This window comes from Lonchura striata, chromosome 9 (genome assembly GCF_046129695.1).
Source record: "Lonchura striata isolate bLonStr1 chromosome 9, bLonStr1.mat, whole genome shotgun sequence".
NCBI lineage: Eukaryota > Metazoa > Chordata > Aves > Passeriformes > Estrildidae > Lonchura > Lonchura striata.
Window position 1 is genome coordinate 4,151,916 of NC_134611.1, and position 18,246 is coordinate 4,170,161.

The 18,246-nt window shown below is 41.8% G+C and overlaps 1 long non-coding RNA gene across 1 annotated transcript; it reads left to right on the forward strand.

Annotated features, from left to right (window-relative positions):
* Positions 1-15,189: 15,189 nt before the first annotated feature.
* On the forward strand, positions 15,190-18,012 carry LOC116183892 (uncharacterized). Its single transcript, XR_004148592.1, has 3 exons — positions 15,190-15,418; positions 17,320-17,375; positions 17,957-18,012. It is a non-coding gene; the product is annotated as an uncharacterized LOC116183892 (long non-coding RNA).
* Positions 18,013-18,246: the final 234 nt, after the last annotated feature.

The window sequence follows — 18,246 nt, forward strand, 5'->3', positions numbered from 1 at the left end:
ATTGCTGATTTTTCCTTACAGAGAGGAATGACTACTGTCGAGGGTGTCCTGGCCTTGATGATAGGTGGCTTGATGTCTGTTATGGTTGTAGTCTTCAAATACATGAGCAGCAAAAATTTCCTTCTCTTATGGCCTTTTTATTCTTTCTTGAATATGCACTGAGAATAAGGAACTTAAAATGAGCTGGCAGTGGCTGAATAGCAGCACAGTGGAATACATTGCTGTCTGGTCCAGAGGAGGAAGAATGCTGCTGCTCTTGGTATGAGATGCATTCCTACCTCCCATGTGCCCCCACCCAGAGCCTCCACTGATGTTCAGGACTTGTATGATTTTAATGGTGGTGAAAAAATGAGTGTCTTGATATAGTTAATGAAGCTATTAATTACTGAGCTGAATGGAGAACTAAGATTTAAAAAATGTTGTTTTATTTCAACATTTAAAATTGATTACCTTGGTAGTGCTGTAAACTGTGCTATATACAAACCTAACTTCAGAAGTGTTAATGTGAACTGATACCTGTAGGGATAGCACACTCAAACAAATATCGGTTTATTGTGCCTGAACTGTTGCTTAGTGAAAGACAGAATTCATTTGGAGAGGTAGATGGGTAAAGGAAGACAGCTGAAGTGCTAAGTAGTCATAGGAAGGCAATGATAATTTATAAATTGAATTATATTATATATCTGTAGAACAATGACATATATACTTTTTGATATTTGGGAAATGTCATTTTCTTTTCTATACTGTGTTCTAATAAAAACATGGATCTAGTTTTCTTAACCATGAAAATATAGATGATCACCACATTGAAAACTCTTCTACATGTTTTGGTTACCTGTTATCTTATTTCCGATTATTTGGGGTCATTTGAATTAAGCAAAGTAAATGTGATAGACTTATGGCAACTGTTTGAGCAGTTTGGGAGATAGGTTGATTCTGAACTCTGAAAAGATTTTTGGTATGTCTTGATGCATTGTTTGAGGGTGTGTAAGAAGTAGAAAGGTGACATGGCTCATCCTGGTTTGTTCTACACTGGGGTCCAGCATGGTTGCTGTGGTAGCAGCCAAGTCCCCCAGAGCCACTTGCTGAGAGGCTGAGGTGCTCTCAGTGTGCCCCTCTGGTTCCCTCACACAGGGGCTGGCTGCTCAGCAGCTTATGATGGTTGTTAATGAGGATGTGTGTTTACCTCTTGTTTGGTTTATTGCTGACGTTTCCTCTAACTGTGGGTCACAGAGGTTGACACAGGTGCTCTGTTGGAAAGACTGAGCAGTGAAGGTAAATAGTGTAGTGGCTGCTGCCATCTTTGGAGACATTCAAACCTGATCTGCTTTCAAAGTGTCCCTGCACTGAAGTCCAGAGATCATCTTCTAAGGTTCCTTCCAATCAAAATTATTTAATGACTTGTGATATGAGGAATTTACAAGAAAATCTGACTTACTCATTTATCATGTATACGTATTTATTCAACATATCCTTGTTTCCTACTGCACTTCTCTGAGAATACCCCATTTTGATTAACTCTCTGGACATATTTTTTGATAATTTAATGACACGTTTATTACTTATTCATGCTTCCCCCAGATGAGAGAGTTAAAATCCAGGCTAGGTGGCTGGCTATGAGTTACACACCCAATCTGAAAATGGATATTAATTACTTTTCTTAATCTGAACCATGAGATCTATTTAATATTTTTGTCCTCTCAAAACAAATGACAATGAGTATCTTCACAGTCTCTCTGGGCAGCCTACCCCAATGCCAAATATTCAACAAACTTTCTCCCCTAAGATGACTTCCAGCTTTCCCTCAAATGTGCTGACCTCATTAAAACTGGCTTTGTGAGATCCCAGGAGGTTTTAGAGGACCCAGTGTGTCCAGCTGGCCACGTTCACTGCCAGCAGTTCCTGGCGATCTCAGCTCTGGACCACAGAGCAGAGGGCGAGGGCTCTGGCACAGCCCTGGCAGGGCTGAGTGGCTGCAGGGGTCTCCACTTTGGGGGTGCTTCTGGACAGACCTTTGTGCCAACCTCCCTCCTGGGCTGGCTTCTCCTCTGCTGCCAGCCAGCAGAATTGCCCAGTCTTGGATGTGTTTAGGACATGGGAGGTTTAAAACCTCAGGTTCCTAAGTTTTACTTGAAAGTTTGACAATCAGAAGGAAGCTGGTCCAGACTGCAGCTGAGGATATGATCCAGCTGGTTTTGCAGTGTAGTGAGCTGGGAGGCAACTGAGCTGAGATGAATCAGAACATGGAGCGTTGATGGGCATATAGGTGATCTCTTTATGGATAAAACCAGTTGTAAATTAAAACTGATTAGAAAAAATAGAGAACTGATTAGAAAAAATAGAGAGCCACAAAATGAGAGTCTGATGACAGGATCAGCTTCTATTAAGCTATCTGCAGTTTAGAATTCACCAACCTAAGATGCAAAAAGCAATCTTGCTTTAAAACAAACAAATAAATCTCTTTTTTTTTCTGGTTTTCTCATGCTGTTAATCCCACTGTGTAATCTGAGCATAAAGGAAAGACTGCTGCTGAACTTTTTGAAGCCTTCATTTAGCATCTGTATGAAGAACATTAAAAGAAATATTACAAACAAGTTGAATTATACAAGCTGGTATATAAGGAGTCCTAGAAGATTGTATCACAGATAAAGAAAATGCTTAGAATTTTCTTTTTGTATGTGTAATGCCTCTGCAACCTACTTACAACATTGTTCCCTGCATGAGGGCCCCCTAATTATTTCATCATGCAGCAGGAAATTCTGGTAGGTTATATATAAACAGCCTGAGGCAGAGACCTCTTCATCAGATAGAGCGTGACATCTGACATCTGTGCAGTCTGCTGCTCGCATGACACGATCATCTGGCCAGTCCGAGCGTTGAGGAGCACAGGAGCAATTGGGAGTGTGGGGCTAACTGGAGGTGGCAAAGGCTTCCTCTGACCCAAAGCTAAAACTTCATCCCTTCCCTGTGTGGTAGGCACATCCCACTCTCTGCAGCAGGCGCAGTCATGGGGGGGTACCGCTGGGGCAAGGGTGGACTCCTGTCCGTGGGGCAATGCAGCTGCCCCCGGTCCCCGCATGGCCTGGGAGGAGCCGCGCCCTGCAGCGCAGGGTCACCAACAGCCTGCAAGTCCCAGCTTCAGCTCCCAGCACCTCCTGGCACGGGTGGCATTCTCAGAGCACCTCCTGGCACCTGTACACCCTGCAGAAAGGCATTGGCTACCCATGCTGCCTGTGGGAGGCCAAGATGCCACGCTGAGAAGTGGCTGCAGGTTGGAGACAGACAAACCCCAAGTGATGGTGATGGATTAGGGCTTTGTGTCAGACATGATGTGTGACTGCCTTCTTTGTTCTCATTGCACTTATTTTTATGGTTCCCAACAAAAGGGCAGATTGTTTTCCCCTGAATGGGTAAGTGGTGTTTCTACTTGGTCAGTAGTGTTTCCTTGCTACAGAAAATGGCTTCTCTGGACAGCTGTTGGAAGTAGCAGGCTAGGAGGAGTTTGGAAGCACGTGCCAGCAGCCCTCTCTCTGCCCTCCAGCATTTCCAGCCTGAAGTTCCATGCGCTCCCACACTCCCTTCCTGCGATATTTTGCCCAGGCCATGCTGTGTGTCCAGAACAGCGCTGCCTGCTCTGACACTTGGCGAGCTTGTCTCTTTCTTGCATGAAAGAAACGGACTGCCTGAAAAGCAAGGGGAAATTCTCTGAAGGAGTGTTTTAGGGAAGCAGCAGCTCCCTGTTGTGACATGTATTTTCCCCATATTTTCACTGTCTTCAGATATACAACTCTGTTTCATTAATAATGTTGTTTGGACTACTGCTTTCTGCTCTCACATGTCATGGCTGTTTTGAATTAAACAAGGAAGTTTTTTAGTACATTTTTTGACTTTGGTTTTAACCTTAAGCCCAGTCCCAGAAAAACCTGTGTTTGGCAGTTTTCTGAACTCTGTCCAAATATGTTTACACAGGAAAATATTCTTTCCATTGCTGCATCTAAGGCCATGATAAATTCCACAGGTTTTATGAAACTGAGGATAGTAGCAGTATTTGGAGGCAGACTTTTGATCTTAATTCCAGACTACTGAGGCTTGAACTCTGCTGAATCTCCCACCACAACATCTTCATCAAATGTTTCATTGTCAGTCCTTTGTCAAGTTTCAGTAAAGTAATGCTAAGGATTTCCTGAAAAGACAACTTTTCTTTCCTCCTTTGGTAATTAACTGAATCAGGTTGAGTTTTTTCTGGAATCAGCTGTTTTTAAATCAAAATGTGTCACAGACTGGAATTGTTTCCTGTTTTCTTTTGATGTACTCTTTACATTAGTTACATTTGTAATCAGATAATTCCTTATTAACCTTTTCTCTAATCTACCATTTCTTTATTGCATCCTCATAAACACCAGTATGCACCCATTCATTTTAAATTTGAACACTAACATACAACATTTTTTTTAACTTATTAGAAGTTTAAAATTTAGTCTCTGAAGTGGGCTGTCTCCAAGCTCCATCTGCATTTTAAAGATTCTCAGATAATCCTGACTTTGTGTGCTTGTGTTTATTCCTGACTTGGGTGGTACTTCTTATCATCCCTTTGTTTCAGTGTGAATAAAATAAAATGTCTATCCTTAAGGCTAAACTTAAGACTTTCAGCATTTCTGACAAATGTAAGTACTGTGTAAAACTGTCCTTGTCCTTATAGGAGGTTTGGATTTCCCAGAGGTTTAACCTGATTTGTTAAAAAACAGAGCCGAAATCTGGGTTTGTTTTTTCCTGACTAGCTTTGCAGAGAGAACATTTTCCATTTCATATGTGGGTGAAATTCAGGAGATGGCCAATGCTAAAAACATTTTTCTTTGCCTGCTGTTTCAGGTTCTACCAGGTGCCTTTTGAAAAACATACCATTGGTCATACATTTGTACCTGCTTGATACCTAGACACTTTCCCATCAAATGGAACAGGCTTTTGGAAATTTTGAGGAAGAATCAGGGCTTTGGCTATAGCTAAGCAAAACCATGCAACTTCAGGTAAGGGAAGTGCAGACCCAAGCTAGATGTGAACACAGCAGATTTTTTTTCCAGAAAGAGGGTGAGGCTGTTGCTGATATGTGGTGTCACCCTTTCTGATTCCAGTCCGGAAAGACTATGGAAAGGTTCTTGATTGCATCCTTGGTAACACTGAGCTCCTTGAATCCAAGTGCCCAGTAAGTCTTGGCCTGATGACTGCTGGAGTTCATAGCATGCTGAGGGGATTTCAGGGCTGGCAGTTTGGCCACATGTTTTGTACATGGGTATTTATTAGGACATGCTCTACTCTGAGTTTCTGCCTACTCTAGGTTCAGACGACTTTTCTTCTCCAGAAGGCAGCATGAAATTTTAATTAAATTTTACTACTTTCTTAAAGTATATAGGAAATTAGCTGTGTCTGAGGCCAAATTCTGAGTAAACTGTCCTGGGTTTCTGGGGAAAAAAGTATTCCCCTCAGATATTTGGCTAGCAGGTCTTGCTACAGATCGGTGACTCTTGCAGTCAGCAGCTGAGTGGTCCTTTCTAAAGCAGAAGTTTTGTGTAGTTTTTCATCTACTTTTACATACCTTGATCAGTTTGGTGTCTGAAATCTGCTGTGTAAGTCTTTTGTCTCAATGTCCTGCAAATGTTCATGTGTCAGGCTCAGGTGGCTTGGTCTCCTTGACTCTCTCTTAGTAGCATGTGATTCTGTTTGTGAAAAAAGAGAAAGACATGGCTTAAATGAAGCCTTGATTGATGTAGCTCACATAGATGGTATTTTTTCAGCAAGCATATGATGGAGTAAAAGGATGATTATTTTTCACTCTGTCTTTGGTGATAAATCTCTTTAGGAATCTCTGAAATCCAGGAACATGTGAAATCTATGACACCCAGTGTCAAAACAGTGGAGTAGGTGGAAATGAAATTTGGTGTCATGGCATCTTGGCAGTCCTGGTGAAGATTTCACTCTGGGCTTAATGTTGCTAACCTGTGCCTTTTAAAATCCTTCACTAATAAATGTTGAAATTTAATCACTAGTAATTATGTCATCAGCTCCATCTATTGGAAATAGCTGAGAATTAAGATGCTGAAGATTTTAAAGTAATTTTGCCATTCTGCACCAGAAAGTATGTGCAATAAATACATCTGTTGTCCTAAGGATCTTTATGTTCTCTTAATACTTCTTCTTCATCTCTTCATCAAACTCCTACATTCTACAGAGGAATGAGAATTCTCTGCTCTTTAACAGACATTACAAAGATATTACATGAAAGAGAATGGTAGAGGAAGAGACTGTATTCCTGTTTAAAAGGTCTAAAGATACATAAGTTAGAAGTAAATCCTAAAATAAAAGACTTTGATATGGATGGAAATTTCATGAATGAATTTCTTTTCCTTTTTCCCTCTGCTTAATGAAGAACACAAGTAAAATTGCAGATTCAAGCACTTGAGTACTGAGGCAGGCAGGGGGTTGATTAGAGTTCTCTAATTATAACTAATGACAGAAATAACATGGGCTCCTCTTTTGCCTGGATGGCATAGGAATTGAGCCACTCATACAAATACAGCATGTCTTCCCTTATTTTCTTTATGGTACAGAACTGACTCAGTAAACCAAAATGCTGTTTGAGGCTGTTAAGAATAGGAGCCTCAGTCTGCTGCCAGCTTTGCCCACCAGGTTCCTGGTGAACTGGAATGGCATTGATGGGAAAGGAGTGGCAGGCACTGGGGATCACAGCTCTTTGGCTGTACCTGCTCTCGTTTTGGCTGCTGCCCGTTGTGGGCTGAGACTGTCATCTTGCTTAGGGCTCCAGTTACTCTGACTTGGGCGCTGTGCTTCTTCGATATGTTGTACTGTTAGCAGTGAAATTCCTCTGGCTGGGTTGGGAATGGTGCTGCTCTGGTGTTGTGCTGAGAATCCCGGTGTGCATTTCAATATTTACTCATACTCCAGTCTGTGTAGAATCTCCTAGGAAGGACAGGCCAGGAAAAATGGCTTTTTGCTTAAATAGAGTCAGAATAACATACTTAGGAAGGCCTTTATTACCCTGCATCTGCCGCAATAAGCTCCCACCAAGCTTCATACAGTCAGCAGAGCCATCAGTTCCTCCAGTGCAGTGCTGTCTAGAGCAGGGAGCTGGGCACTGGCTGCTCCCCCAGGGCAGGGACTGTGCTCTGCTAATGGACTCCTTGGGCCTTGGTGTCAGTGGGACGGTTTCTAAATCAGGGCGTGCATCACTGATCCTGTTTAAAAAACAGATCTTCTAATCCTTGTTTGTTTTGTCTACTAATGAGCAGATTCACTGAAACAGGGACCTCGTGTCCTGAAGCAAAATTTCAGTGCTGAGTGAAACAGAAATTACAAATATTTTTGTTATGTATATTTCTTTGTCAATATTTATACAGCTTGAATCCCTGGGTAACTGTGGGTGAAATTACAGAGGGAAAGAAAGAATTCTTGAGCTTCTACCTGACTCCAAGGGAACCAGCCTGCATGCACTTGTATCAAAGGGAAGCAGGTGAGGAGAGGCAGGAATGTGCAGGGCTTGGGGGCTCTGTCTGTGGCAGCTGTTCCTGCGCTGCTGTCAAGCCCTGTCTGGTGTGCAGGGGTGCTGGGAGCCCATCCTGGCTCTGAGCCCTGGCCCAGCGCCCTGCTGAGCCATGGCACACGGCAGGGGCAGCTGCCCGAGCTGGCCCTGGCATTGGCAGTGCCAGCGGGAGGGCTGGGCCGCTCGCTGCTCCGTGTGTCCTGGGCTGTGCTGGCTGCGTGTGGGGCACCCTATGGGCAGCCCCTCGGGTCAGCTGTCCCTGCCAAGCAGCACCTGCTGTTCTCCCGGGCGATCCTGTGGCTGCTGCCCCTGTGGGACCTGCTGAAACCAGCGGGAGACAGCATTCGGCTGCAGAGAGGGGCAGAAGAGCTGCTCATTTATTGCAGTAAACACAGTGGCAACAGCGAGATGGAGTAACAGGGCAGAAGCACAGAAACAATCTGGCATGCAGACCACAATGACACCTCTCTTTTTTTCTTTTTTTTTTTTTTTTTTTTTTTTTTATTTCTCCAGGGAATAACATGTTTATTAAAGTGGTAAAACTTATTGTCTCACACTTCCTTTAGACTAATCCCAGAATTTGCTAGAAAAATTCTTTCTTGTAGAGCATACATTGTAAATCTGTTTTGTTTAAATTGGGTTCACAGTAGAACTTTGTGAATGCCAACATTTAAGCTTAGCATTTGAGGGTCTGTATAAATAACGTGGTTTCACTCAAAGTGAGAGTATCCACACACACATGCTGTGTACTTCCTTAAAGCTCAGGAGAAAATGAGTATGTGCAATATATGTGGTTAAGTGTGACTATGGAAGTGTGGCCTGATAGCTGGCTAAAGTGACATCCTTTAATAAACTGCAGTTATCTGAGTGGTCCCCTTTCCTGTGATTAGAGAGTAGATTTAATACAGTAAAGCAAATAGTGAGGCAGTCCAGGTAGAGGAGATACTGACAAGGGAAAGAGCTACTGAATTTTAGAAGAGTCTGATTTTTGCAAGAAGCTCAGAACATTAAATGTGCCTTTCATTTAATTTTTCAGTCTCTTTCACATTAAGAAAATACAGAATCAGCTCACTCATTATAGTCAAAGTGTTTGAGCTCCATACTCTTCCTGCGTCCCTTGCTTATGCTGTAAATGCATATGATTTAGATAATAAGGGCTATGAAATGGCTCTTGTATTCAGTGAAATAGTTGTTTTTTAAAAGGTTCCTGATTAGAGTATCAAGATGGGATAAATTGCATTTCTGCTTCAGTGGTCAGAAGAATTTCAGAGGCATGCATCTTCATTAAAAATTATGTATTTATCACCTTTCTATCAAAGAGACGTATTTATTTACAATTTCTATTTATAATCTATATTTACTTTTATTATCTTTATAACTTTTTTATAATAGACCAGTCTATCAAATAAACTAGTGTGATTTGAGTCTTCTTGCAATATAAAATATCACATCACTGACTCTGAGGATGTGACATATTTCACTCCTGCAATCCCTACAGTTTAAATAAATGATGCATCAGATACATCTGTTTTCTGCCAATGAAACAATGCATATTTCCAGTGCTTTCACCTGCAGCATCTTCTTCCATTTCCATATTATGATTTCAGAGCCCTTATCTGGAACAAACCAGAATATTTTCATAATAGGGAAACTTTGTAAGTAGAGATAAGACAGGCAGAAAACCTCTGCTAGACACTGGAGAGATCCCAAGCCTATTCACAGGCCCCATAAACAGATCTTGGTGTGATTTGGCCAGCTCTGGTGTTTCAGTGCCAGCTGGTGGGAAGTATAATCTTGGGCAGGGGTTCCCTCCCGTTCATCTCCTGGAGTCTGCTCTTGAAGTCAATAGTTTCCAGTGGTCGGGAGAGCAGAGGATGACTCCCAGAACCTGGGAACAGCACGCAGGGGCTGTGGGATGATGTGCAGCAGGTTCCTTCCCCTAGGAAATCGTGTGCCTGTGCTTGAGGGGACAGGCTGCGCATGAGTGGCCTGGCCACAATGGCTCATGTGTACAGGGCCAGTCTGAGCTGAAATAATCTTGAGAAAGGATGGTACAAGGGGCTTTAGTGGGGTAGTGGCAAGTAACTACTGTAGTCACTCAAGGATGGATTTGGAAGTAAAGAGAGATCAAAATTATTTTGGGAGGGAAATTTCTTTCTTCCATTTTTTCTTTGTTTTTTCTATGCAAGTTTGCACAGAGACAGTCACTTAAAATTAAGTTCTGGAGATGTTACCACTAAATGTAAAATGATTTATCAAATGATTGAAATATGCAATGCCTTCTCCTTGCATATTTCACAGAGAACAACAAAACTATTGAAGAAAAACGGTCAAAAATAATAAAAGCATTGTCACTTTTGTTATGTCCCCCTACCCGGGATTGCAAACAGCATCTGGGTAGCTATGGGTCCCTGCTCTGGCACAAAACTGCCAGGTCTTCCCAGGAGCATAGCCTTGAGCAGTACAGTTACAGAATTGTCCAAAACCAGATGGTGACATTGGAGCCAAAATTGCTCACAACTGAAATGCTTTAGTCCTAAATTCCTCCCTGATGTTGGTCCATCAAAGCCAATTACTTTGGCCTCCTCAGCCAGCATCCTTCTGAACTTTGCCAAACCTTTTTGGCTTGTTCCTGTTGCTTGCAGATGGTTTTAGAACAAGTCCTCTTCCCATTCCACAGTCAGAGACCACGGTGACCATAGTCAGTGGGCAAAGGCAAGTTCCTAGGAAAAGAGCTGTCCCTGCTTACGGATTTGCACTTGACCTGAAGAGATGATGTATGACGTATTAACAGTGGGTCTAATAAAGCTGGAATGTTTTTAGAATTTCTTATTTATTGCTTGCATCAAATTCTGCCAGCTGTTATAAATGCTCTCTTCTCCAGAGAATGTAAATAATACAAGGTAAAAACGAATAATCTCACTCATTGGAGTCCACAAACACTTGGCAGCTGAGCTGCTGCTCAGTTTAAGAAGCACTGGGTTGGCTCAACAGACAAAATCTTGACAAGGTCCCTTCTTTCCTGGTCACTAGTTCAGATCCAGAGCAGGTTGATAACCTCCAGCTGCCGTCCCTGGGGGATGTGATGGAGCTGCCCGGTGTAAGCCAAAGGCTGCTGGAGAATGAGTAGTCCTTCCTCCTCCAGCCTCCCCTGCTGCTACACTGGTCTTCAGCCACAAAGGCGAGGTGGGCTGGAAATCAAGTGGGCAGAGAAAAATGCGGGGAGGGCAAGACATATCAGGGTAGGGCTGGAAACTCTCCCTTCCAGTGTCACAATTTGAGTTTATTATTTCCTTGTAGATGCTTTGGTATGTGCCAGTTTCCCATAGTATGTGTGATGTGCAGTGTTGTCTGACAGGCAGAGGCAGGAACACAGAAAATGTTTTCCCCCCTTTTCTTGCTTCCCACCCAGATGTAACTAGAGTGAATTTCCTGGAGTTAGTTGAGTTAAAAAATGGAGAAATGGGGGAGTGTTTGCTTAACACAGTTCTTCAGAAATGATGTTTCCTGTGTTTTATGTAATCTCACTGTGCCACATGGATAATGGCACAATGCTGTAGTACTGTGTTGGTTGGGAATGTTCCAACACTGCAGTGCTAGTCATGGTGAAGGGCAAGAGAACACAATTGTCTGGACTCTCAGCTTGTCTTTGGCATGTATGGAATGAGAGTGTTTGTCTTTGAGCCAAATGCTTCTTTCCGTGGGCTTCAGTTTAATTGTATTTATGATTTAAGGGACTTAAGTTTCCTTCCAGGCATTTCAGGTGCTTTTCCCTGTATTCCAGGAAGGAATATAAACCCACAATATCGGTGATGAAATAAATGGTGGACCAAAACTCCTTTGTCAAGGAGTCATCCTTCCTTTGGGAGAGCCAAGGTTCATGGTGGGGGGTCAGGTCTCTGCTGACCATGGTGCTCCTCATGCTGATCTGTAATGCAATGCTGCATTTTCCTTCCGGAGAGGGAAATACAACTACATCTGGTAATGATGTTATTCTTATTGCATTCGTGTGTTGCACTGCTGTAAGGACCTTGGAAACATACAGCCAGCCATCTGATCCAGCTTTTTCTTGACTCCACACATTCACTTACTCATCAGCTCTGAGGCATATTGACTTAATTCCCTCTGTTTTCTAATGCTGTGTGTGGTTTAATCACATCCCCAGGAAGAGGTGTAATTATTAAACCACAGGAAAGTTAATGACTGGTATTTGCTCTTCAGCATAACCCATTTTGGTGTCTGGGGTTTGGCATGTCATCCAGTGGGAAAACCAGCTCTAAGACATAATCCTCAAAACACACATGATTTTCCAGTGATTTATGCTTTGTTTTTTGTTTTGTGGGTTTTTTTTTTTTTTTCATGTCTCAGTTTTAACAATAGCATTGCTGGTTCTTTCAGAAAACTGTGTTTTTCTTGATCAAGCTTACTGAACTGAAAATTCTTCCTTGAAATTATACCATGTTTTATTTGGGGGATGGGTATTATACCATGTGTAAACCATATTTTACATAAAATTTGCATACTTGTGAAATTTTGCCTACAATACTTGTCCTTACACAAATGCATAATTCAGGGTTTTTTGGTTAAATCAAGAGCTCCTAATGTACTTTGCTTATTATGTATAAAATCCCTAGGAAACTGGCCAAAAAATGCTTATCATTTTCTTTACTGAGGGGAGTTTCTGGTAGTCTCTCCATAGCAGTTGTATATAAGCAGCTCTTTGTATGTCTTATGAATTCTGTTTGACTAATGATCCACGAAACTATAGCAAATTTTATTTTGGTCAGAAAGAAGGGAATAGAACCCATCAGAAAATGTAATTCCTGCATTTGGTTGGTACTTTATTTAGGAAATTATGATCTGAAATAAAATTTCGGCTTTTTTGTCTATGAGATTAATAAAAACATGATAAAATAATAAAAGTTCAGAAATAGGGCTAGTTTAACCATGTGTTTTAGTCTCCAGACAAAGTTTGCAAAACAAACAAGTAAGTTGTCAGCCATGGGCAGTTTCAGAGTCCCCATTCTCAGAGGAATTTAAAAGCCATGTGGATGTGGCATTTGGGGACATGGGTTAGCAGCATTGATAGTGCTGGGGAACGCTTGGACTCAGTGGTCTAGGGGAACTTTTCCAACTCAAATGATTCTGTGATTCCCTGCAGAGCTGCTGCATGCATTGCTTGCTGTTTGCATGTGCCTGCCCCTGCCTTTGCTGTTACCCAGACATCCCTAAATCAGACACCAGAGAGACTTCAGTATGTATGGACTTTATGACTTTGGGCTAGGGGGGAAGGAGGCTGGTGCAGGGATTGTGCTTTGTTTATTATGTTCGAAGTCCTAAGGTGGAATAGAATACCAGTGATAGATAGTTCAGGAAATAATTGTGTGATACTTGGGAAAACACCCATGGAACAGGGTGCTACTTTGTGTGAGCAAAGGCATCAGAACTGCAATGAGTAAACTTGAAATAACCATGCCTGTTTAAATTAACTGGTTAATAGCTCTGGAAATTGAGGGTTAGCAATATTTTCTGGAGTGGAGATAACCATGGTTTGCTTTGAGATGAATAAATCAGAATAGAATATTACTCGATTGCACTCTGATAGTTTTTCTTCCCAAACATTTGTGAGACTTCTAGTCTTACCATGCAGGAAATCAAACTTCTCCCCTTTTCAGATGTTTAGTCTGAGCTTTATTTGGGGCTGCTCTTAAAAACTACAAAAACCATAAAGGGTTGGTTCTAGTTTTATGTACAAACTCAACACTAGTGGTGTTTTACTACATTCACTTTAAAGACTGTTTCTGATTTTATATATTTCAGTTCAAGAATGTCAAGATTCCTAATTTAAACTGACCTTGAGGTAAAAAACAGACTTTAAGCTTTTGTTTAGGAATTTACAGTCATTTGCATGTCAAACTGGATATAAAGGCCTCCCACAGCACTGCAGCCCACTCTGCCTGGGTCTAAGGATTATACATGGTCTGGGCCTGGAGAATCAAGCTTTGGGATGAAAATCCATCATCCCTCCTCCGAAATGCCTTGGCTAGCTCCTCGACCTGGCAGCACAGTGAAGACAGGAAAAGTGTCCCTATCACCAACAACATTTCCCTCCTCTGTAGGTACAGGTGAGCTGCACCACTGAGGGTGACCCTCAAAGCAGGTCCTTTCTGGACGTCCCCTCTGGCACTGGCGGGCTGAAAGGGGTGGCACACGAGGCAGCTGGCTGTCTGCTGCCATAGCTCTGTGGCTATGCAGAATCTTAACTGAAGAAAATCAGATGATTTCTCAGTGAAAATGGCCATGGCATTGGAATTGTTTGCATGTTTAAAGATGAAATCTAGGAAAGTGCTTTTGTTTTTATGCAAGTGCAGGTCAAAAAGAAGAATGCCACTAGGGAGAAGGGAGGCAGTTGTTCACTTAGAAAGTTTGAAACTTGTTTTTGAAGCAATAGAACATATTGCTATTTTTTCCCCCACTCTATAAATAACTCTTGGCAGGCAGAAACAACCTTGATTGCATGAGATGAAGTAGAGCAACCAGCAGGCTCTACAGCAGAATAAATGGCACAGTGCCAAGAGCTTCATCAAATGAATAATAGCTTCCACTTGACAATCAGTAAAGTGCCTCTTCTCCTGTGGATTTAGTTTTTAATGATGATTAGAGAGGATGGGCCCCTAAAATTTCTCTGGTAGGAATGACCTCCTATTAATTTCTGTTACTTGAAATGCTGAATTCAAAGCTATTTTACAGCTGCAAAACCAAAGGCACTGACATAAAGGAACTATTATCTTTGTAATTGTAGCAACAAGTACTAAATTTGTCATTGATTAAGAGAGACTTTTAAACTTTATGACTCTTCTGTTGTCAATGTCCCTTACATAACGTTCTGGGCTACCCAGATTGCTGTCCTTTGGAAGTAAATGTTTGCTAAAGCGTGAAAGCCTATCTTGTGTATTAGGGACCCTTCCTCTGGTACTGCCTTGTTTAATTTAATTCCTTCACATGTTTTTTTCTGACATTTGGTACTGATGGTTGTGAGAAGCCAAGGGCATGTTTCCCTGTGTGGAGCATGGGAGAGCCCTTTCCAGGTGTGTGGTCAGGGTGGGAGGAGTGCTTTGGCAGTGGGGTGCATCACAATGAGAACAAATAAGTAAATCCCAGTCATCATTTTCCCCACGAACAGAGAGATTTTTTGTGCTCTGCTGAGTAAAAAACCTGGGGATTTTAAAGCAGAAGGATTTAATTGCCTTGAAAATGGAGACCTGCAACACATATCCCGTGCAACTTGCATTTTTTGTTTTGTTTAAAATAAAATTGTAGAAGAAAACTTTGGAGAATGCTGTTAGATCCTCTGTGTTGTTGTTTTAATTGGGAGTCGCAGGAAAGGCTGATTAGGAGTTAGTTCTTGATTAAAATGTAGAAACAAATTGTAGTCTAGTATTCTGTCCTTGGGTTGCTGCTGCTGCTGGCGGCTCAGGACAGCGTGCACCACACAGCATTTAACAACTCGGTGTAATTTGACGGAGCTATAAGTTACTTTGTGTGATCAGCTCTGAAGGTCCCAGAGGTGCCTGTGTCCCTGCTAGCGAGCCCCGAAGGGCAGCAGAAGGCTGGGCTGTTGGGGAGGCTCACAGGGGCTGGCTGCCCCCCGCCCTCATCCCGGGGACCACCGCGGTGGCAAGGAGCCTCTTCCAGCCCTGGCTGCCACAGCCACTGCAGGGGCCAGCCCAGGACAGAGAGCCTGCCTGGGAGCCTGGCTGGCCCTCCACGCTCCCTGCAGCAAGGACAGAAATGGTAGAGGAAAGCAAGAAAGGAGACCGCATTCATTAATCATCGTGGGCATGAGGCTGTAACTAAATGAACAAAGTGAGTACTTGGGGTGAGTAAAATAGGCTTCAAAATGAATTCTAGAGCCAAAGGTGGTTTCAGAGGGCTTCCCTGGCATGCCACGCTGTGATGAAGTGTTAGCAGAGGATGAGTAAGGATCACTGTAATGAGAAATGTTTGTCAGAGCAAGTCCTCAGACTTGTTACTCATGGGGCTGCGGCTGCCTCAGTGTGTTGGACTTGACTCCCTGCAAACTGAGCCCTCTGCATGCATCTGAATCATGGTGAGAGGAAGCTTTGGCATCTATGGATAATACTTAGAGGGATGCTGAAGGGAAAAAATTATGAGAAAAACCTAAGACCACTACCCATATTACTGCATGTAGCAATGAGATGTGAGGAAAAACTGAAAATACAAAAATTAAGGGAGTGAGTTGTAACTACTTGCTTAGAATATTTTAAAATATTATGTTCTGAATTTAATTTTTTTTATTCATATGATTTTTTTTAATTTATGAAAAAATGATTAGTTTTTCATAGTAAAAGACTGACTTTGAATAAAAACTTAGAACTATTAATTTAAACTTCTAAAACTGAATTTTGGATTGGATATTGAAACTGCCGGTTTCTCATAACTGACCTTTTTCCCTACATACAAAATTACTGTTGATGAATCAGCACATTTTTTTATATAAACGTTTCTCTAAAACCTCTTGGCAGGCAATGTAAGTATAGACAACATGTGCGCAGAGATAGAAATTTATTTCTGGACCTGGTATGTGTATTGTGGGAGTTGGAATTTTCTTCAGTTTGGCCATGAGTGAAAATTATCTTGTGAATATTTTCTGTAGATACATCCTTTGGCTTCCTTAGTGTGTTGTGTTGTATTGCAGTTTTTTGCCATGTCACCAAAATCTGAAATGAGCATTTTGGAGCGAGACATTGTGTGTGCAGGTCCAGCTGCTGGGTGCTGTGCCCCTGGCCTGGCACTGGCGCAGCAGTGCTGCGGGTGTGCTGCCAGCTGCTGTGGAATTGCACCGTGTGGCGGAGAGCAGAGCCAGAGGAGCCTGAGCTGCTGGTGCCCTGCAAGGGGAATTTGTGGGGCATTCTGGCCCTTGCTGGTTTTCCTCCTTTTAGCCACTGGGATCTGCACTAAACAATTTCATAATCGTACTTTATGGCTATTGGCAGAAGTTGGCTTTCATTTAGCAAGGAGTGACCTATCACTTAGAATTCTCACAAATGATGTGTGATCAGTTAACAGTGTTTAAACTACATTTTTCTGTCATCAGATGTGTAGTTCAGGGAATTTTCACTGAAACTATTGGAGCTCTTTTCAAGGTTTGGAGAATACAACAGACTATCCAATGCTGACAACAATTAATTGCTTTTGTGAGATGTCACAACACTTCAAAAATCATCATGTGCTTTAAATTCAGGGGACTATGAGACTGTTTCAGACACTGCTGTTAGTAAGCACTACTGTGACAGTGACCTGTGTGTGACCAAGGTAACACTGAGCCAGGAATGTAATCCTGGCTTGTGGTTTAGTGATTGGAGAGGCAGAGGAGTGTCCAGAACATCTGGTTACACTATGAGGATTCATTTTCTCCCCTGGCAGAGGCCGTGCACCATACCCTGTAGACCTTCAAAGTTCATGCTCAAGCTACATTGTGGTAAGAAAGGTGCTTTTGCGAAGTCTGTCCTACTAACAAATGGCCTTTGCACAGTTATGCACCTTCAAGAAAATCCAACATCTTATTCAGTAATTGATGACCCATTTGGCCTTTCTTTTTGCACTTCCTTCATCACAGAAGAACATCCCAATATTTACTCTGGGGTTTCAGTGTAAATGCTGGCACTATGGACATCCTTTTTAAGGCTGTGGCAACCTAGTATTTGTGTTTTAATGTAAATTGAAATATATCTGGACTATTTCAGAGGCACCAGCATCGTCTATGGAGCTCTAAGTTGTACATCTGTGAAAGCAAAATAAGGTACTGTGTAACACCTTCCCAAGAATGCTGCCAGGACATTGAGTCAAATTCAACTCACATATGTTAAAATTTTGAGTGTATTGTTTCAAGTTAATGAGTATAGCTTTAACTCAAGACAAAAACAAAAGCTCAAACCAGGTGAATACGGCTCTGAACCACACAAGAATTTCCCTCGTGATTTTTTTTTTTTTTTTGATCTTTAAGTTCAAATGAATAACGTAATCAAATTACTTTATAAGAATGGTAAGCTTTAAAATGTTTTATTCCAGTAGTGTGGCTTGGTCATTTTGTGGTCAGTCTGTGTAACTCAGAATGTGGTAAAAATAATTTATTGCAGGTATTATGAATAAAAATTAGTTTAGAATAAAAATGGTTTAGAAACCAGCCCTTGAGAAATTCTTATGATTTTATCTTGTAGAAATTAATAGGACTCCTTTGTAAAGCTTTGTCACAGAGATGTATTTTGTAGGTAATCAAGTTTTAGAGAGAATTAGTAATTTTCCATATGAAATCTAACTCTTCTAACTCTTATCTTCATATTTTACTAATAATTAAGAACAACTATATTTGTTTTTTTTCAGGAAGACTCTTCCCCATTTCAGTCTCCATTTTCTAACTATACCAAAAACCCCCAAAAAACCCCAAAACAAAACAAAACAAAAATCCAACGAAAACAACAACAACAAAAAACCCACAAAAAAAAACCCAAAACATGGCCAAATGTTTCAAGGACTTGTTAAGCCCTGAAACCTTCTGAAATCTAAACATGCAAGACAAAGGAGCTAAGACTGAAGCTTCCCACAGCAATCCTCTGACAGCTGCCTCAGCTGGGTTCAGAGATGCTCACATGTCTTCTACTGCTGTAAGCTGC